At 41.1% G+C, this 22,342-nt stretch overlaps 1 protein-coding gene across 2 annotated transcripts in view; it reads right to left on the bottom strand.

The window, feature by feature from the left end:
* TMEM132C (transmembrane protein 132C) overlaps positions 1-22,342 on the bottom strand; it is a 272,979-nt gene that overhangs the window by 138,555 nt on the left and 112,082 nt on the right. The gene's annotated exons all lie outside the window — the stretch shown is intronic.

Below are 22,342 nucleotides of genomic sequence, written 5' to 3'. Positions count from 1 at the left end.
AATTAATAAACTTCACTTTGGTCACTTTGAAATGAAGACATGTTGAAAAAAGAAATATTAACAATATTATACAGTGTCATGTTTATGATAATTAAGAGACTCCGAGTTGTTTTGCTCCACATCGTGGTTTGATACCCAGGAGGAAGAAAGAGCACTTTTTTGTGATGACAGAAAACCCGTAGTTTGATGCCTGGGTGCCTTGCCTCTCATTTAATCATTCTGGGATTCAAAACTCCTGATTCCAGTTAGAGATGGAAGAATGATTTTTGCCCTCTTTTCACAGTACCCATCTGATTCCACAACTGACATCCACTGTTGAACCTGCTGGATGTCTTCCATTGCAGCATGAAATATCAGAGGCCCTGATTATAGTATGTGCATTTGATTGTTATTATTGGATCTTTATCATCAGGAAAAAAAAATGTATTGCCCACTATAAAATGAAAAGATTTTCTATTCTGTACATGATGGGGCTACAAAAACACATTTTGGATAACCTTCAAATTCCTTGTATGAAAACGGTTCTATTAAAAGATGCATGGAGCTCTTCTGCATCTGGAGCATAGATATAATTAATTAATTGGAAAGAAGAAAAAAATAAGAAATGAGACGAACGGTTAACAGGACCAGTTCTGCTTAATATGCTGCGCTCTTCCGAGATTTGAGGTAATGAATCTGATTTTACACTTCATGTTTTCAACATTGTCTGCAGTGACAGTGTAATGGAATGTCCATTATCCCAGCATAAGATTGACATATTCTCATAAAATGCTCTATGACTATATATAAATGGGACTGAACAAAGAAAAATCAAGAGAGTTTAGTGGGTATAAAATGTCCATAGACACCTCATTTTTTTTCTATTCAACAGGAGGCAGGCAATGCAAGCAGTGAACTGAAGGGTGTATTAAGAGGCGTCTGTGCGTTTCAGCATTTCTCTCTCTGTTACCTGAAGGTGATTGATAAATCAAACTTGAATAAATAAAGAGGAAGATGGAACCAGAGAGTGGCTGGGTGTCTCTTGGGAATGGCACTGGACTAAGAAGTCTTTATCTCTGAGGCATTGGCTCAGATTTGGTCCATGTTACTATTATTTATATATCAGCAGAGTGCAAGGCACTTGCACGTAAGAAGTACTTGCTCTAAATTGCTTATGATCCAAGCTGTATTATTGTTCTATAGATACGTAGACTGAGGCACACAGAGGTTGGGTGACTTGTCCAAAGTCAAACAGCAAGTTAGTGGGACAGCCAAAATCAGAACCCAGGAAGGCCTGACTCCCAGTCCTCCAACCTGACAAGCTTTAATATTGTCTCATGTACAATGAAGTCAAATGTTATCATTGAATGGCCTCTGTAAAAAAGAGTTGGTGATCTGAATTCAGCTCCAAGTGAGAAATATCCATATCACAAAACTATTGATTGGCTGTCTCGGAGCATTGGTCCAAACTTAAAACGAACGATGAAGACTGAACTAACCACTCGAGAGCAAGTTGATGAGGCAGTGTGAAGAAAGCGAACACTGCCTTACCTCGGGCTGTGAATAGAGGATTGCAGTCAATGGGATTACCAAACCGGCACTACAGTCACTGAAACAAAGAAATAGTGAAAGTTGAGCTTTCTGAGAGCTTTACAGTCAGAAATATTTATCTAGTTTCCTTGTTCCGACTGATATTGACAAGGCCATTTCCCCCCATTCTCCAAGTTACTCAATTTATGAAATTGTCAGTACCTTGTGACACCTACTGACACATTTACAAGGTAGAGCCATTTTTTCTTTTAGTCTGTTGAAAACAAGTCATTTGTGAATGGAGTCGGACGAGCCGACATTTCCAAATACATGTTTCTAAATCACGTAAACATTTTCCCTCCATTTCAGAGTGGGAGAGTGTAATGAATGATGCAGGACCCCTCTAAACTGGGCTGCCAGTCCAGCTTGTTTCTTGTGCATCATTGGCTCATATAGTGTGAAATCCAGCCCTGTGTAGAAGACCAGCTCAAGGCCTACGCACAACTTGCCTCCTTAAAATAGAGATGGGATTTAAAGGTTGTGCTGGCAAGGATGGATTTCACAGCTCGTTTGTTCATGAACTTGAGCACTCATGAAAGTGAGGATTTAGGGTATGTCTCCACACCAAAAAAACAGCAGCAGCAAGTCTCAGAGCTCAGGTCTGCTGCCGGGGGCTTGTGCTACAGTGCTAAAAACAGCCATGTAGGTATTCCAGGTCAAGCTCTGAAACTCACCCTCTTCCCTGGGCTTCACAGCCCAAGCTCCAGCCCAAGATGAAATGTCTACATGGCTATTTTTAGTACCATAGCACGAGCCCCGGGCAGCAGACCGGAGCTCTGAGACTTGCTACTGTGGGTTTTTTTGCTGTGTAGATGTACCCACAGAGCACTGGCTGAGGTAGGACAGGTCTTTACAATCTTCCGCACAGGCCGGATAAGACCTGGGCCATTCTGGAGCAGAGACTGCCGACCAGTGAATTGTGTGAAACGTGACTGCCAATCAGAGAATTGTGTGAGCCCTGCACAAAAGGTGACTCGGAGGAGACCAACACAATCATTTGCACTTGTGCTAAACCAAGATTTGAACCCAGACTCATAGAGGGGAAAGTTGAGTGATCTGTCTTTTCCTTTTCCTTGTCCTTCTTACAGTGGATTTTCAAGTTCTGCTATCTTTAGAGTTTTGACTTGGTAGTCCACGCCAGTCCTGCACAATGCTAGTTTGAATAAACACTGCCTTCTAACTAGATGCGACTTGAAAACAGTTCCTATTTGTCTCATTGACCCAGAGCACATAAAACTATTAGGGAGGGAAAAAATCTCTAATGAATTCATACTTATTTACTTCTTTAGCTAAAGAGATGGAAAGGAGAGGAAAAGCGAAAATTGTCTCACCACCACAAGCCATCCTATTCTCCAACACATTCTCCAGAAGGAAATTTACAAGCACTAATATTTCTTGGTATTTTCGGCATACATAGTGACTTTTACCTGAGGATCTCAACACACTGTACGAACATTAATTAGATTTCTCACGACTACCCATGACATTATTACAAACGTTTAGGGGAGAGAGATAGCACTGCGTTAAAACAAAGAGCAAGGCATCATGAGACCTGGGTTGATTTCCAAGCTCTACCACAGATTTCTTGTGTGACTGTCGACAAATAATTTGGCTTATCTGTCCATCAGTTTCTCCAGTTGCATAATAGGAATAGTCATAGTCCTATTACCTTCCACACCAGGGGAGGCTGAGACTTACTATTATCTCAGCTACTGTTGTGTCTAGAGGCCCCAACCATAGTCAAAGTACTGCACAAAGACACAGGAGACAGTCCTTACCCTTAAGAGTTTACACTGTAAAACCAGACCGACAAACAGTGAAAGAAAAGAAGTGCTGTATCATCTCCAATTTACAGATTGGAAACTGAGGCACAGAGAATCTATGTGACCTGTCCAAGGTCATGCTGTAAATCTGCAGTAGAGCTGGAAATTAAACTCAGATCACCTGTGTCTCAGCCCAGTGCCGTAAGCCACAAGCCATCCTTCTCCTGTGGCTTCATTAATATGTGTCAAGTGCTTTCAGATCTTCAGCAGGCATAATGTGAGCGCAGACTCTTTTTACTAATTTGTAATTGGTTGTACACAGAGGGGCAGAGAAGTTAAGTGACTGGCCCGAGGTTACACAATGAGTCAATGGGAGAGCTAGGAATAGACTCCAGAAGACCTGCCTCCCAGTCACCTGCTCTAACATCACAGTCTAGCTGAAAAGAAAAAAAAATCCAATGCAAAATGAGTTTAAGGAGGTCTAATTCCAATCCAGACACCTGCATGGCTCCCCTTAGAGTTTCTGGGAGACACAAACCCCTTTGAAAGAGCGAGACCATGGAGTCCTTCTGAAAAATCTCCAGATCACTTTATAGAGGCAATAAAAACAATATGGAAAATGTAATGTCAAACCAATGCAACTGTTCAGAAAGGTTAGTACTTCAAGGACTCTTATGAGGCGGCTAAAGGTTTTCCAACTGATTGAAAAAAAAAAAGATATAGTTTATTAGACGAGGTAACTCAGAGTGCTGCTCAGCACAAGTCTCGGGGAAAACAGGACACTGATGAGGTTGGATTAGCTGCGGACCCGCCGAGGAACACAGAGAGAGAAACCAGCCTTGTTAGCAGTACATTATGGGTCAGGGTTTTGAAGAAAGCATTTTAGCTTTAGAAAATAAGGCTTCAGTCTCTTTAAAATACAGTGGCCACACATTAAAAAGTAAGGTTTACAAGGCCTGTGGTGGCAGCTACATTTTGCTCAGGGAATGACATCCACTGAGCTAGGCTGTGGTATTTCAGAATGTGTGACGACCTACCCTGGGATGGTTATAGTTCAAGAATACTGTCTTTGATCGAAGAGGGGAGGGGGGGCTGTACGTTTGGGTTTGGTTCTATTTCCTGTGACTCACTGTGCAACCAAGGCAAATTGCTTAATCTCTCTATGCCTTAAGTTTGCCCTCCAGTAAAATGGGCATGATTACACTTACCTACCTCAGAGGCATGTTGTGACAATGATCTGAAACAGTTCTGAAGACGGGAACAAAGGAATTGTCACACCAGATCAGACCAATGATGTGTCTTGTCAAGTGTCCTCTCACATGCTTCAGAGAAAATCTGCAGTGGGTAGTTATGAGATATGCTGCCCTTTGGGGAATTTCTTCCTCACTCTCATCAGTTAGCAGGTGGCTTATGTTCTGAAGCATGAAGGTTTAATCCTTTCAAAACCCCTTTAAACAAATCTTTACTATCATAACTTGGGATAGTCTTGAGAGGCACTTTTGAAAATGTCGCCTAATTTATATAGGAACTGAATTCCCATTGAAAGTCATCAGCTCCTGTCACTTAGGTGCTTTTTAAAATTATACCTGTTACCTATAGAAGGGTCCACTTCTGTTTTGAAACCTGCTAAGCTCTTGAAATCAATTCTGTATTGTGGCAATGAATTTCACAGGCCATTTATACATTGTGTGAAAAAAAACTATTTCCGATCATCAGTTTTAAATTTTCTGCCTTTCCAGTAAATTCAAAGCATTATTTATTCCTTGGTATTATTAGCCAGTATCCACGAATTCTTCCCTGTTCGGTTCTAATTCTAATACCTCAAAGTATTTCCCTACAAAATCATGTTGATTTTGATGATACTGATCTAACATCATGATTTTGATATTTATTTGATCATGATACCCCTTTTAAGTAAGCAAAATCAACATTAAGGAGAAATAGACCAAAATTTTCCTATACTATATTCTAATAAATTCCTTTCTTAAATACATGAATATACAAATAGAAGAAACTGGCACCATTGCCATTTATATTTCAAAGGAGGAATGAAATATTGTGGCATTTAACTGGCAGCATCAAAGAGGAAAAAGATGATACCATAGGCATATAATGTACAGCGGGTCTTTCAAAGCATGTTTATTAGTGATAATGGCGTTGCCATGCTCACTTGTTTATGCCTCCTTTGAATTTTCTGAAGTTACTGCTGAAAAACATTTAAGCCAAAATAGTAATTACAATAACCATGCACTGTCCACAGGGAGTCTAAGAAACAGAGCAAACCAGTAAATTATAGCAGCCTAAATCAAGCTCAGGTTGTAAAGAGTAGCCTATACTATAATTACACGCTTCAGTGAAATCACAAACAACGGCTGACTGTGAGAGTTACCACATGTGAAATGGCCACTTCGGTGCTAAAAAATAAGCATTATAGTGTGTCCATATTTTTGGTGGCCAGCCCTGGAGAGTGTGCTTGCTCCCTGCTATTGCTGCTAAGAGCAAGAATAATCTGCAGAGGGGATGCTGTGTGTACAGGAGCCATTGACAACTCAGGGGCTATGTCATATAAGCATCAACATGCAGTCCACATCCACTGAACTGTGCACCAGACTTCCCAGTCAAGACTTCAGTCTCAGCTGTCCTCTGGAACAAGCATCTCTGGGGGTTTTGCAGAAAACCTGAATAGAGGAAGAGAACTTCCAACCTGCTCTTGTGTGTCTAGCAAATGCCAGAATTTGTCCTCAAGTCCTTAAACTCAGAAACACACAAAGAAAGGAAAAGATCCGGGGACTATTGAACCTTTATCTTAAAGGATCTTAAAATTCTATTGATAAAGAAGAATAAAGAAAAATATAAATGACAGCAATCAGGTATCCAATAGTTAATACATCACAGTATAAATAGCAGGTACAGGTCAGAATCATTTGCAAAAGCCTAGGATAACTCTTGATGTCACTGAACTTTTAATACTAATTGGGGAAAGAAAAAGACAACGATGCATTAAGATAGATGAGACTTAACTGACTTGCACTTTATTATGGGTAGCCTTGTGGTGTTATTGATTTTATACCTGTATGTATATCTTTCCCTTCAACTTCCACCAGATTTTTACTTTCTTATTAGCACTCTTTTCAGTGTTCTTCAGACACTATTTTATTTCCTGGTCTCTTGTAAGCTGCTGCTTCCATTCTTTTGGTGAGCAAGGAGCCTCAGCAATGCGGAAGAATCACAAAGACTTGGCCACCTTGTATGTCAAATCTTGAGGAGATTACTGGATAAAGGAGGCAAGGATCTTAAAAGCTGTGCGATGCTGTGCTGGTTTGAAAAACTTGAAAAGTCCAAGTAATAGGACTAGATTTGCATTCCCCTTCCCTTCATCACTACCACAGGAGATCTGATCGCAGTCTATCTATTTGCAAAGGGAGCACTAAGACCGAGATCAGCTCTTTGACATTGTCTAGATGAATCATCGTGTTGTCCATTTCTGAAATGAAATCAACCAATAGCACGTCAACCCTGTCTTCTAAACATGAACTGAAATATTTAAGTATCCTAGGAAAGGCTTCTTTTTTTTTTTTTTTTTTACTCAACGTTTTGCCATCTAACCTTGAAATGTCAGATGCTGTAAATATGATATACTGTTGCTATAAAAAGGGGAGGAGGGAAAATGTCTGAAATTCAAAATGAGAGGGTAGTGTGAGGCGGGTTTTCTCCTGCCCTAACACTACAGCATTCTGATGTAGTTTCTGTAATGTACATTACACCACTGCTTTGCACAATGTGTAATCATTTCCACCTGTACAATAGTGAGCGCAAAGTCAGTGTAAAATGCGGTCCAACTCATTCATTGCATTTATCTAGTGCCTGCTCCTCTGGTTGCATTTTACAACCACTTTCCATGCGTCTAAAGCTCTGATCCAAAGCCTGTTAATGTCAATAGAAATGCTCCCATTGACTTCACTGGACTTGGCATCAGCAAGGAAATTTGCAAGGTGCAAGGCAATGGAGAATTAGGCCCACTGCGATTTGCAAGTAAACCTTTGGAATTCAATGGAGACTACTTCTATAGTACGCACAAACCTCAGAAGCAAGTGTTTGCAGCACTGGGTCCCAAGATAGATAAGAGAATCAATAGCTCTGAGATTTTGGGTTCTTTAATTAGGATTCCATCAACATGATGTTAAAGAATGATCAATAGTCCACTCGCTGGCTTGTTTTTCTTTTAGTTCACACTTCAGAACCACAGGCAATCTGTGTGGCTTCTATTAAGTCTTTCTTCACTCACCTATGGTTCAAAGCTCTAACGAGGTACGTATGAAATCAGAAAATTAGTATAGGTGCTGGCTCTTTGAATTCAGCCATTTCAGTCCTCCAAGGAAAACCCTAATGTGAAAGCTGCATCTGTACAAAAACCGTTTTCTTTAATGCTCCTCTTGAAAACAAATTGCTGTTGGAAATTTGAACGCTTTCTGCTAAAACCTGCACAAAAGCTTAATAGGTCATCCTTAAAAAGACCCTGTGGATCATTTTGTGTTCTGCTGAGTGTCTAAGCAGTGAGCAGCATTAGGAACGTGGATAGAGTTTGCTCTCTAATTACGGAACTAGATAAGTGCTCCTTTGTGTATTCGTTATGTCTTAAACACGGGGTGTTAGTGAAGGATTGTTTGAACTGTCCTCAAGTAAATAGTTCACATTGTGCATTGTGTGCGTCAGAATTCTCAAAACTAAGTCTTAGAGTGAAAGGAGAGGTCACAGTGTCATGACAGTCTTTGATAGGGAACTAATTAATGTTGTTGTACCAGTATCAGATGCCACACAACATATTGCTGGCCTGGAAATTTTAGGAAGGACACTGGAATGCAGTGAAGGAGGATTTGTTCTGTCCCAATCCAGGCTCTCTCTCTCTCTATGATCTTAAGGAACCTCTGTGCAAGCCTCCTGTGCCTCAGTTGCCCCTCTGTGAAATGAAGATGTTAATATACACCTTTGCAAAGTGCTTTGAGATCCCCTAAGGAGAATCTAAATAATGCACAAAGTGTGTTACATTGTTACCTAGCACATTGCTGTCCTTGCTTGGGGGGGGGCATAGTGTCAGCATAGATCAAGGATCTTTTTGTGCCCCCACACCTCCTCGGCCTAAGGCCTGCTGCAAGTAAGAGCACCGAAAACTTCCCTATGGGGGAAATTCACAAGACCTGTGCATTACTTAAGTCCTCGTTTGAAGGCTTACCTGGTTACTCACTAGTGCATAGGCCTTGCACTGCTCTCCTACGTAGGGAACCACAGGTTGAAAACCACTGTGCTAAACCATTAAAACAAGGGTGGTAGCCAGGAACTAGCAGCAATTGAAGCAGAGAACACATCTGATAAACACATGTCTGTTTGACAGTTGAGAGGGATGAGGAAATGGAGGAAATCCAGGGGGAGATACTTCCATGACCCAGAAGCTGCCACAATAATGGTTAACAGTCATGATGACCTATGGCAACTCCAAAGGGGAAGAGAGCATCAGGCTACGGAACAGGACTCACAGCTCACATGTCCACTACACGTGTTTCCCTAAGATTTCCCCCTGGTGGTAGCAACAATAGAAGCTCTAGTGTAGACAAGGCAGTGGACGCCATCGGCATTTAACTACTGGGTTTTCTAACCCTGCTCCAAGTACGTCTAGATAACACTGTGGTAAGAAATCTGGTGCCCGGTTTACATTAGCGCTTTCATTATTGCTGTCACTTGTTTTATTTTTAAGGGAGAAAAGTCTAGGGTTTACAAGGCTAAAGAGATGGTCTTGATTACAGCCAGGTCTCTTCACATTAAGGTCTTTAAAAACCAACAGGGCCAGCTGAAATCCAATCTGCTACTTTATAGAGCTTACGGCCTGAAGCATGAGGATTGACAGCCCTTGTAATTTCATCCTAGTGAGCATAACTGCCGAGCCAATACTTATGCACATAAATGTCATAAATAACATTTCCTATTGAATAATGAGGCTAATGCCTGAAAATATCTCATTTCCCAACGCAGGGATATGGCACATTTGCTCTGCCTTAACTATCCCATGAAAAGTGGGACAATAAATACATTCAGGGCCCTTGGTTTCTCACTTGAGGATACCTGAAGGCCATTTTTATTTCTCTCAGGACTCGTAGTAAGGCGGTTGTAGCAAGATCCTCTCCTTCAGCACAAATCAAACCCTAAGACTAGGATTGGAATGCACAACTCCTATTGACATTCTATGGGATTTGGGTACCCAACTCCCCTAGCTTCCATCAAAAAAAGCCCCACTAGAAGTTTTCAAAAGTGTTTAGCAAATTTGCGTACCCAACCTGAGGTGCCTTAAAGAGGCCTGACTGTCACAAATAACAGCCCTAGCCCTCTGTAACCAGGCCTCTTTAAGGCCCTCGAGGTTGTTAAGATAATGCTTGAAAATGGGAAATCTATAGGTTCAAAAGCCAGAAGGCAAATAAGAAAGAACCCAAATGTAATATTTTTTTAGATCTCAGGATTCTTAAGCCAATCTTGTGATGCGGGGGGGCTGACTCATTGTTTTTGATCGTTTGAGGTTAGCAATACTGCAGTATTCCCAGGGAAAGCAAGTGCAAATCAGTGGGACTAGCGGAGGAGTAAGATACAACCCAATGTCAGGTTAGCAGAATCTGACCTTTAAGATGTCGACAAATTACAAGCTACAGCTACCGAGGAAATGCAAGATTCAGGACCATGGAGTCTCAATGAGATTCAAATGTACAAGTTATTTTCTTCATATATTTATACATTCAGCTGTTCAATAACTAAAGACTGGCTCTCCCTCCTCTCCGCCTTAAAATGAACAGCTGAATGATTGAAGCAAAGAATAGAAACCAACACAGAGAGAAGCTCTGAGGTTTTAAAATATGGTTTTATTTTATTTAAACTGTTTGCTTTGGGATAGCCTCAGAAATTAAAAAACCCATCTTTAAAAGGGCCCTCGGGGAAGGGAGCAGGCAGTGTGAATTCACACAAGTGTAGTTTCAGTTAACCTCATTAATACAGAATAATTTCTGGGAAAACAGCAGAGGCTGATGCAGAGACCTCTGGAAATGCAGAAGAAAATTTTTTAAATTAAAACCTCTCTTTAAAAAAACTTGTACAAGGATATAGGCAAACAACAGATGAAACTGGAGATTTTCACAAGCACCCAAGGGATTTAGGAGCACAAAACAATTGACTATCAGTAAGAGATGCTTCCGAATTCCCTAGATGCTTTTGAAAAATCGCCCTTTAAGTTCTATCCTGACAAACCACAGAGTATAAATTAAGGCAGAATTTGAAGACTGCAGATTCTTTTGGGTAGGGAGAATCTTTCATTTTGTGTTTGGACAAACTTAACTCAGTGGGGCCATGAGCTATTTGGGACATCTAGATGCTTCTGTAGGACAAATAATAGTATTTTTAACACTCTTTATATTGTTCGTGAAATGGAGTGTATTAAGGAAATGGTAAGGTTATGGTTATGTTTATGGTTTTTAAAGGGGATTCAAAGTAGCCTTCATTTAAGACCCCAAAAATGTGTGATCCCTAACCAAAAGATAATTTCTAGTCCTGCTTTGAAGCTAGTTTACAATGGTTGAGAAAAACTAATTAACTTCAGTGTTGCCTAATGTACTAGATTCCCCAGGACAACATACAACTCTACTGCTGCCCCATTTATCACGAATCAAATGCACTTCTAGCATGGACTAAGTTCTTTGGGGTCAGGAATGTCTTTGTTCTATGTTCGTACAGCAAGAAACTGCTGTGGAACCCAGCAGTGAAATAGTTAATTATACTAAGTGGAATGACTGAGATTCAGTGGTAAAGGTCTGGTTACGCAACTGGTTTATCCCTAATCTTCATTCCTCTCTCATCTCTTTTCTTCAATCTACTTGTTTTATACTAGTCCTTATGTGCGATGCATAAATAGCTGCAATCTTCCTTGGGCAAAGATACCAGGACTGACTGACTGACTGTGAGCTGCTTTACATGAGTGATACAATCTTTGATCTCCCAGACAGAACAAGCAATCAGCTTCAGTCTCTCATCCAACTAATGAGGATCAACAAAGGAAGCCTTTGGATCATTCCTGAAGTAAGATAAGCAATCAATTACAATGCTTGGTTCTCAGGATTCCCGCCTGCATACCTTTGCAAAGCCTCCTGGAAATCAACTGATCACATGTCAGGTTTCATGAAAACAAAGCAGAAAAGTCGATTTAAAGTACAGCGCTCCTTCTTTACAAGGTTATCTTGAAGCATTGGATTTTGCATTATATAGCAAAGAATAAGAACTGCTATTAATCTGGAGAGTCGGATGTTTCAGTGTATGGGATGGCATCTCTCCCCAGAGCACAAGTGGTAATAACAAGGCCTAAATCTTTGAACATAATAGAGTATGCTTTAACGGAGATCTCTCCCAGGCACCAAACTAGGGAACAGCAGCTCCGTTCTGGGCTCCTTTGGCCAGACCATGAAGAACAGCGGATTCCACACCTGGCTACAAGGTAGCTATCTTAGGTATTTAATATGGCCCCCCATTATCACAGGAACTGAGCACCTCACTGTCAATAATAGATTTATCCTCACAACACCTTTGTGAGATAGCACTTACACCCATATTTACAGTTGGGGAACTGAGGCCCAGAAAGAAACTGATTTGCTCAGCATCACACAGGGCATCTGTGGCAGTAGGAAAGAAACATAAAAATTGATACTAGACCCCAATAGAGCAGGAGCAAGAACAAAGGAGCCATTAAACCAGGCTGCCTTCAACATAAGAAAGTAGACATTTCACAGCCTCAAAACACAGAATGCAGCAAGATTCCTTACTGGATCAGATCACCCACACGGTTTGATTCATTGACTTATGTGCTAGTTACATGGGAACCACACAGGCGGAAGGAACTAATTGAATATGCTGTAGTATCCATATCCAGCTCCAGAATTGAAATCCATGAAACTGCTCACCCTCTCCATTTAACTACCTGACCTTTAAAGCCGATGAAAGCATCCTTTTCTCTCTCCAAAAGATAAAGAGCCATTAGGGTGGCCAGAAGTGCTATATCTTCATCATGTAATTTTTTTTAGGGCTGTCAATTTATCGCAGTTAATTCATGTGATTAATGCAAAACAAATTAAATAGACTTAAAAAATAGTAACGATTAATCGTTTTTAACAGTTTTAATCGCATTGTTAATCAAGAATAGAATACCAATTTAAATGTATTATAAATATTTTGGATGTTTTTCTACATTTTCAAATATACTGACTTCAGTTATAATTCAGAAGAGTGCTCACTTTATTTTATTATTTTTTATTACAAAATATTTGCACTGTTAAAAAGATAAACAAAAGAAATAGTATTTTTCAATTCACCTCATACAAGTCCACTCAGTCCTACTTCTTGTTCAGCCAATCACTAAGACAAACGAGTTTGTTTACATTTATGGGACATAATGCTGCCCACTTCTTATTTACAATGTCACCGGAAAGCAAGAACAGGCGTTCTCATGGCACTGTTGTAGCCGGCGCTGCAAGGTATTTACGTGCCAGATATGCTAAACATTCATATGCCACTTTATGCTTTGGACTCAATAGGCTATAAAGTTTTACATTGCTTTGTTTTTGAGTGCAGTTATGTTAAAAAAAATTCTACATTTCTAAGTTGTGCTTTCAAAATAAAGAGACTGCACTGCAGTACTTATATGAGGTGAATTGAAAAATATTATTTCTTTTGTTTATCTTTTTAGTGCAAATATTTGTAATAAAAAATAACAACAAAGTGAGCACTGTACACTTTGTATTCTGTGTTGCAACTGAAATCAGTATATTTGATTGAAAATGTAGAAAAACATCCAAAATATGTATAATAAATGTACATTGGTATTCTATTATGATTTAAAAGTGCAATTAAAACTGTGGTTATTCACAACTTTTTTTAATCTTGCAATTTGTGATTAATTTTTTTTTAAATTATTTAACAGCCCTAATATTTTTCCCCAGAAGCTTGCATAACATTTTTACTTCTCACTCGAGCCAGTCTGGTAATCTGATTAACAGGAGTATTGCTGGCTCAAACACAGCCAATATACAAAACAGCAGAAATTTGCCTTCCCAGTAAAAATTGCCATCAGCAACGACAACAAAACCCTGAAAACGGGCATTTTGGTGGAGACGCAAATAGAAAGATGTTTGGTTTTATAAGTTTTAAATTAATTTGCCCCAATGCAACTGAGAATTGGAGTTGGTCCATTCTTAAGTATCAGTAACACTTCTCTGAGATATTAATCTGCATGGTGCTACCCTTTACATGGTTTTTATACAATGCTAATGTTTTTCCTGTTATCTTGTCTTAAGTGCACTCACATTGTTGCAAACGTGGATATCAATGCTTTCAGGAACTATGACTCGCACTTAATTAAAAGTGGAAAGAATGAAGGAGCTTAGCTTTGTAGCTAATAAAGAAAACTCACCTGCTTTTCTTAAGTGTGTAATGTGCGGATGAGCAGCATGACCACTAGCATTCTACAGCTGTCACACATTTTACTGCCCACCAGAGTGCTTTAGGGTGAAATTAATTTTGTAGAAAGAGAGAAGCATGGTAGAGTTCAGGAATGTCAAGAGGATATGCCTGAGATACTTTATTTTAACGAAAGGAAGTGGTCACCCACTTGTCAAACCAATGGACCCTACAAACGTTCCTTCTGTGTGACTGTAGCACACCAGCACAGTATGTGTTTCTTTACATCTAGTGCAATAGTGCTCAAGGTCCTACATTCAAATCACCCTGAGAACCTATGGTAAGAGGGAGTCATCTTATCGCAGGAGTAGCTAGGTTCCAGTGCTTTACGTCTTGGAGAGAAGACAGGACATGTGCATAAAGGGAGGCATTCTTCAGGACATACTTACTCATCATTATCCAAAAATACATAGTCCCAGAGACTAGTACATAGAAGTACATAGTCCCAGAGACATTTCCTGAAGATTTGATACCAACATCTCAAAGAGATCAACGTCACCCCCAGAGCTTTTGAAAAGAAGAAAGGTTTTCACCAGCAGTGGCCTGGATTCTGCATCACTGCCATCAACGGGAGCTTTGCAACTGATTTGCAGGATCAACTCCTAGGTGATGCAGATTCAGATGGATGCAAGGTATGCACATGATGATCCTCAGCGTGCTGGACTTACTCTCCAGGTGAAAGCCATTGTATGAGTAGCCCAACAAAAGAATACAAGACTTACAAGCCAGGTCCACATAGTGCTAATGTACCCTGGTGGCACACAAAGGTACACGCTCCTCAGGAACTTCATACCGAATGGCAGGAAAGCTGCTGTATACCTATTAGCGACTGATGGGAGAACCTTTGCCTTTGAGGAACCATAAAAGAGAAAGCACATGACAAGCTCCAGAGTGAAAAGGAAGAGGAACCCTACATCTCCACCAGATAAAGGTGTTTAACACTTGCAGGATAAGGAGTAAGGATCTGCCACCAGATATATAGGGACAGCAATCCCAAGAGGGTTACGTATGGACTGGGTTTGATTAATTTAACTGTTCCCACTTTCCAATTGAAAAGTTAAAGATGATTTTTTTTTTTAAACAGAAAGCTGTGGTTTGAATATATTCCAAGGGCCCAGTCCTATCAATCTAGGTAGCTCAGGTACTATCTGGCCCCTACTTTTATAGCATCTAAGCAGATCACAATCTTTAATGTATTTTTCTCACACGCACCTGTAAGATAGGAAAGTGCTACTACCCGCATTTTATGGGTGGGGAAGGGAGGCACAGGGAAGCTAAGAGACTTGCCAAAGTTCACTCAGGAAATCTGTGGCAGAAGGACTTGAACTCAGGTCTCCTAAGTCCCAGGTTAGTGTCCTAATCATTGGACCATCCTTCTCAAACATTTACGCACATATTTGACCTTAATACCATAAGGCAGTTCGACTGATTGCTAAGCCTGTAACTGGATAATATGAAAGCAAAGGAAGGCGCTGATGTTAGATGCAGAGTTCTAGCCAGCTCTGCTGAGTGAGACACAAAAGTTTTCCTCCATGTCTTGTCTTGCAACATGTCTTGCTAACACACATCAATTCTTCCATCAGGAGAGGAACCATGGCAAGCAGAGTGACTGCTCCATTTTATGTGATAGCACTTTCCTTCTGAAAGCACTAGAGGGACTCAATGTTTTAGTGTCCTTTGGTGTTCTAGTCTTTTTTTTCCCACCAGTCTCAGCAAACTTGCTCTTAGTATAATTCACGCCTGTGCAAAAGGCTTGAGATTGAATGTAAATGAGACTTGGATAGTGCATAGTCCTGCACTAGCCCTCTGTTGCGGGATGAATTTCCCCCCATTCTAAACTGGACCAGATACAGCGATGGCCTGGTCACGAGGGTACGCCTTCACTGACGGCAGCAAATTCGCCGCCGTCACATCGATCTTTCTGGATTGATTGAGTGGCCAGTAAAGACCCGCTCAATTGATCAGGAAGTCGACACAGTAAAACCACCCCCATAAGTGGTGCAGTGCAGAGAAGATGCCACGCAAAAAGGAAGTTAAGAAGTTGATGGGAATTACACAAGCTACTCTGTGTAGCTTGCATAACTCCCGTCGACTGCCACCAAATTCTGCGGCAAGTGTAGACCAGGCTTGAGTGAACAGAGACAGCGAGTAGTTCTCTTAATATCCCATTAACTCTACCTTTCGGATGCTAATACAGATTTCCACCCACTGACAGTGGAAGGAAGCGCCAGACTAAACTTTGACATCCATCTGACTATACTTTGCTGTTGTGTCTAAAAAGCTAGTCCAACGTTGCTGGAAGCAGGAATTCCTTCGCCAGCACATACACACTCTGCCATCTGTAGAATGCCTCAGAGCAATGTCTCATTTTAATATTCCTCTGCAGGGATCCTGCACCTAACCACAATAAGTTAACATTCATGAACATACAGGGCCCTCAATTTTGCTGGAAGGAGAATGTTTGAACAAGAAGGTGGATGCAACATCTGCTGAGGTTTTGGTTAATACAAAACTCTTTTTGTGCCCTGCAGCCAAACTTGTGCAACTGATTTTGTGCCACCTACGATATAAATCTTGATTTGCTGTTATCATGCAGGAGGTCACAAAGATGCAGGTTTATCAGTGAGTTCTTCCATCTTTCCTCTCTTTATATAGCTGCGCTACCATATTATGTTGTCATTGCTGAATTCTCTTTGCCGTTCTATATTGTATCATAGATGCACAGTAAGTTCCTCCCTATATGGCAGCACTGTCACAGCATGATGCAGTGGGTGAATGTCATTCCTGGCTCTGACATCAATTTATTGTACCACCGTGGGCAAGGTCACTTACTCTCTCTGAATTTCACTATCCCCATCTGTGGAACGGTGATAATACAGACTCACCTTATTGCAAAGCACTTTGAGACCTAAGAATAGACGTGCGAGGCATTCCTCTGTCCAAGTGCTACAACTCTCTCAATAATGAGCACATATATGACTTAGAGGCTCCTGCTTGCCAAACCCTTGTTTCCGGGCAGTATCAAGGGGGTGTTTTCTTCCATCGCACTGTCTTCTACCCTCACTCACAACCTCAGTTCCCCCTACCTTTCAGGAAATCTGGCTGTACATTGGCACTCCATGATGGGCCCACGTTTTCTGAAGAGCTACGTCAAAACCTCTGAATCCAAAATGCAAAGCTTTGGCTCCAGATTACAGCTCAGACCAGTCCCAAGTTTCGGACAGATTCTATCATCCTTAGCCAGGCTGAGTAGTAATTTACTACTTTCCTAAGGCCTGAGCCAAAACTCCATCAAACTCATAGACTTCGATGAACTTTGGGTCAGAGCCATACTATCTGTAGAGTAAAATACATGAGTCAGCATGGCAGAAGCTGGCCATTCCTCTTACAAGGTTTGTCCACCCCGCAGCTGGGTGGGTGCTTCTCAGCGGGTGTAGACAGACGGGCTAGCTCACTAAAATAGCAGTGAGGCCTCTACAGCATATATGGTGGCTTGTTCTAACCACCCAAGTTCAAACCCACCACAGATACTCAAGCAGTTAGCTGTCACCCTGGCTGCCATGGCCACAACCATTCAAGCATGTCTGTCTACCTATGCTAGGATGCACCTTCCCAGCTGCTGTGTAGACACAGCCTTAATGTTCACATAGGAAATCTCAGTCTGAGTATACCGCAGAGCCAGGTATGCTGCTCCACGGAATGGAAGAACTCCCACTCACACCAGCAGTGAATATGACCCGTCACTGCTGGATGACTTTTCTCCCTACCCTAGGAAAAGCAGTCACAGAATAAATGATCTGAAGTATTCAAAAGCCAAAAGAGGCCTGACTATTTGAATTACTCCCATCATTTTAAAAAGTAAGCTCAGACAAAAGGGGAGCACTTCAAAGATTTACTGTTTTTCACCAGTCTGTACAGCCTACCACTGTGCGGATTTCAACAAACCAGCGCGCCAAAGAAGGACACAGCTGTAACTCAGGAATTCAAAATAATAATAAGGGATTACACAGAGTGTCACAAATGGGCTGTATTGTGTTTTCTCCTCCCAGGATGTCAGAATTTTCTCTACTTCAATGAACATCCTTGTTGGGCATTCTAATTACCCTGATGAACCTCAAAATAATACCTAATCTCACTTAAGAAAATGGCTGTGAATTTAAGAAGCAGTGTTCTTCTATTTGGTTTCAATCTACCAAGCCTCCCACTGAAAAATTTTCCCTCCTCTCTTTATTATATCTAAATGCTTAGCAATTTATGGGCAACCTTTTGTAATTCACATCGTGTATTGCAGTATGAAACTGATATCACACTTGGGAAGCATGCACATTTCCGGAAGACTTCAGAGACTCTGTCTCTCTTGTCAGTGATCCAAGTTTTCCTCATCTGTGGAGAATTATCCTTCTAAAGATGAAAATCAATACAGACATAGGGTCAGATCCTCAGCTGGTATAAATTGGTATGGTTCCATTGACGTTAACAGAGCTACACTGATTTATACCAGCTGAAGATCAAACCATTGATCTAGTAGTTAGAGCAGGGATTAAAGCAGATGCCTGAGTTCTATTATTGGTCTGTCCCTGATTAGCTGTGTAACATAGTGACTGACCCTGAGGGCCAGAGTCCAATACCCTTAGTCAGAGTGAAAACTACCTTACTCAACTCTGTTAAAGTTAATGGGGCTACATGTGGAGTAAGATGCTAACCAACATGAGGAAGGGTATCAGATTCTGGCCCTTTACCACTCTGCTCCTCAGTTTCTCCACCTGTATAGTAGGTATAATAAAACTAACAAGTGAAAAGTACTATTCTGCATTCTGACACTGTAATAATGTTATGCCTTTCCTCAGCAAAAAATTATCAGCAATGCCAAGTAGCAGGGAACTATAAAGAGAGTAAAAGGGAATTTTCCGACATACCTTTTCAACCATGGCAAGATTCAAGAGTTTTGCAAGCAACCATCACAGATGCAACCTCATGTGCCCTCCCGAGGTGGAAAGCTGTCGGAACTACGTATGCTTTTCTGCCTTCCCTTCATGCCCAATGCTAGTAGTAGAACTATTCATAGACCAATGGTGTGGTTTGCAACAAGTCCTGTTATATCTGAGAAAGCCATGAACTGAACGTCAAGCTCTGAAATGTAATTGAACCCAAAAGCGATGCCCAGCGTATGGTGCCACCCGAAGATCTGGGTATCAGAGGATACAAGAACACTGAGGAGCCGTGTGGACAGAGTTCCCTGCTGTGCACGTTACATCAGGGACAAAGGGAAAAAAACCCCCATGAAGGACTCACTGAGGGCAGTGCCCTCCCAGGGATATGGAAGCGAAACTAATCTCTGATTATTTATGCAGCCACCCAAATTTATACAAATCCCTCTTCAAAAGGCGCAGAAAGACTGGACTGTGATGCATGCCCTGCTCTTAACTGGCAGCCAGCCAGCTGTAGTATTTCAGATGGCTGATTCCATCCACTTCTTCCTCCTGCATTGCTACAGCACATAAAAGTTCCAGGTTGTTGCAAGCAAGTCTAGGAGGAAAGGTAGGGGAAGACAAATCTGAGCTGGTCTTTCTCCTCCAGGATCCTTTTCAAATTTTTGCTGGAGATCCTAAATGAAATGAGCTTTTTATGTGTTTGGCTTAATCTCTACTGCACATTGCTAAGCCACCAGGCATAATATAGAGTAACTGACTGTCTGTGCTTTCAACAAGACCAGGATTAAGCTAGCTTGAAAGATAAAGGGACTTTGTCAAAAGGAAAAAAATATCACGTTTAAAGAGAAATATCTTACCTGCGTCACCAGAATCACATTCAAATATTGGGCCTGTGTGTTGCTTCTTATGGAAAAAACCTATGCTATGATGAGGCCGGGTGACTGAGTTTTCCTACACATCCTGGCCACATCATTGCTGGGGCCTACATGTTTTGTTTTCTGCTCCCCTGGTAATCCCAATCATAGACTTAGACCCTGTCTACACTCACCTCTGAGATTCGGCGGCAGTCGACAGGAGTTACGCAAACTACGCAAAAAACTTGCTTAACTCCCGTCGTCTTCTCTGCTCCTCTTTTGCACACTGTCTTCACTGCACAGCGCCACTTGCGAAGGTGGTCTTAGTACATCGATTTCTAGATCGACTGAGCGGGTCTTCACTGACCGCTCAGTCGATCCAGAGAAATCGATCTGATGGCAGCGACTTTGCCGCTGTCAGTGTAGCCATAGCCTTAGTGTGGCTGTGGGTCCACTGTGGAATCCTGCCTTATCTGCTGACACACCATCCCAAAAACCAAAAAATTGCCATTACACCCTCAGCCACAAACCCGCCCTTCTTGCTCCAGCGGCCCAGCAATTTTGATTTGAAGTTACATACCTCCTTCACTGGCTCCCTTCTTGGGAGACAGCCTCATTTCCATGGACTATAGGGCCTGGAGGGGAAGAGGAAATTACAACGAGAAGGCCACTTTTAGTCTCAGAGTAGGAACTCATTATTAGTTATACAGCAGAGGAGGGAAATATATTAATTAAATCTGCCAGGCATCGGACATCCCATGCATCCATGTCACCAGATTCAGGACATGGACCTCTGATTGCACTGTGGGCCTGAGCTTTCCAAACTGCTTGTGCAAAACTGTGCACTTTATTTGCATGAGCAATCACTACAATTGCACGTATGAACTGTGTAGAACTGCAGCTGCAAATAGCTAACTATGAATCTAACTGGACACCTCTGCACGCAAATATCTTATAACCAAATTCCACATATAAATATCTAAATGTCACAGAAATTGCGCCGGCAAAAAAAAAATAGATGGACAACTACATGAGGACAGTTCTAATAAACAAATACAAAACTGAAACCAATTGGGGTCTCTAAGTCAACATGCAGAGAAAAAGAACTAAATATTGTATCTGGAATCATGATAGAAAGATATAGTGACTCATTCCAGACATAGTCAATAAGGACCTAACATTGACAGTCACTTCTGGCCACAAATATACGCCTGCTACATCATCCCGGCAAAGATGTCACTGCTATTGTAATCAATCTCCATTATAACCAGACAATGGAGCAGACTCTCACAGTTGGCCCTTCAGCATCTTGTTCATCTTTTCTCCTTCTGGGTATTCGAGGAGGTTTGGTTTTCATTAGCTTTGGAAATTAACCATTTTCTGACATGCCTAAGTTCATGGAAACCACAGTAAATTAGACTGCTGTATGCTGAGAATGGCAGAAATACAGGCACAAAGAAGAAACTGAGCTCAAACTTCTGTCCAAAGATCTCCAAGTACTTTTACAAACGTTAATTAATTAAACCGCAGAACGTCCCTGAGGTTTAGGCAAGGGCTGGAATGCTATATAGGGAAAATTGTACTCATCGCTGAAATCAGGCAGTTGGGTAAGACTGCATAGGAATAGTGCAAGAGAATGCCACACACAACTGAAACTGCAGAAAGGAATTGAAGAGAGAGAATAATGACCTGAGTTGGAGTTTATCTAGGACACTCTGGTGATAATACACAGCATCTCTTATGAGAAGTGACATGGTAGAATGACCACAGCCGCTAAGGACTGTGATTGTATGTCTCACCTGAAAACCAGCGCCTATCAAACACCAGAACGGGGAATTTGTTTGGGATTGATTCAGAGGAAGAGCCACTTATTGAGTTACCAACAACAAATCCTGCATCATCTATTGTATAACTCCTGTCCAACTACATACCCAGTCTAACCCTACTTGACTCTGAGAGCCACAAAGTGGTGTGGTTTCAGGGTTCACTTGAAGATTGTGACATAGCTATCTGTGGTCCTCGCATTAATATTTTTCTATTAAACTTTCTCCACTCATCTCTTATGTCAACCCAAATCTGCTGCTTCCACAGTAGATCATAGAGCATTATAGGATCTGTAGGGAATTTTTAATGACTGCTAATGCAATAGAATAGGAACTTAAAGATTGCATTATTGTGCTTTGATATAAAACAGAATAATTTCCTATGACTGTGAAATACCATGGTTTCAATCTAGCAAACATAGTAATTTGTTAATTTGGTTCAAAGCTTCTAATGGAATATAGAATAATGGAACACTTACTGGCCTTTTGTATTCTGCGTATGGATGGTTTCTGACCCAATCTCATTTTTATCCTTTGTTTTCCACCCTCCTTAAAGCAAAGCAAGAATCTGTGCACATCAGCTGTCAGGCAAGGTTTGTCCAATCTGCCACTGTTAAATTCAAGGGCCAAACCCTGAAGTTTTTCCTCATTTTTTACAAAATACATCATTGATGACCAAGTTAAAAACTAACTAAGGATTCAGGAATTGGCCTAGTATTCTTACTGAAAACCTACAGGGCATCATCAGTAGACAAAAGAGATAGATGCTGTAGTTTTATTAGGAAAAGTAAGTAAATGTTGTTCTCCCGTGGAAAAAAGGCAGATATCTGGAGATGTATCACTGGTACCACATATGAATAAATGTTTAC

This window comes from Emydura macquarii, unplaced genomic scaffold, assembly GCF_026122565.2.
Source record: "Emydura macquarii macquarii isolate MOO-44397 ecotype Brisbane River unplaced genomic scaffold, CSIRO-AGI_Emac_v2 contig_554, whole genome shotgun sequence".
Taxonomy (NCBI): domain Eukaryota; kingdom Metazoa; phylum Chordata; order Testudines; family Chelidae; genus Emydura; species Emydura macquarii.
This window is presented reverse-complemented; position numbering and strand designations above follow the sequence as displayed.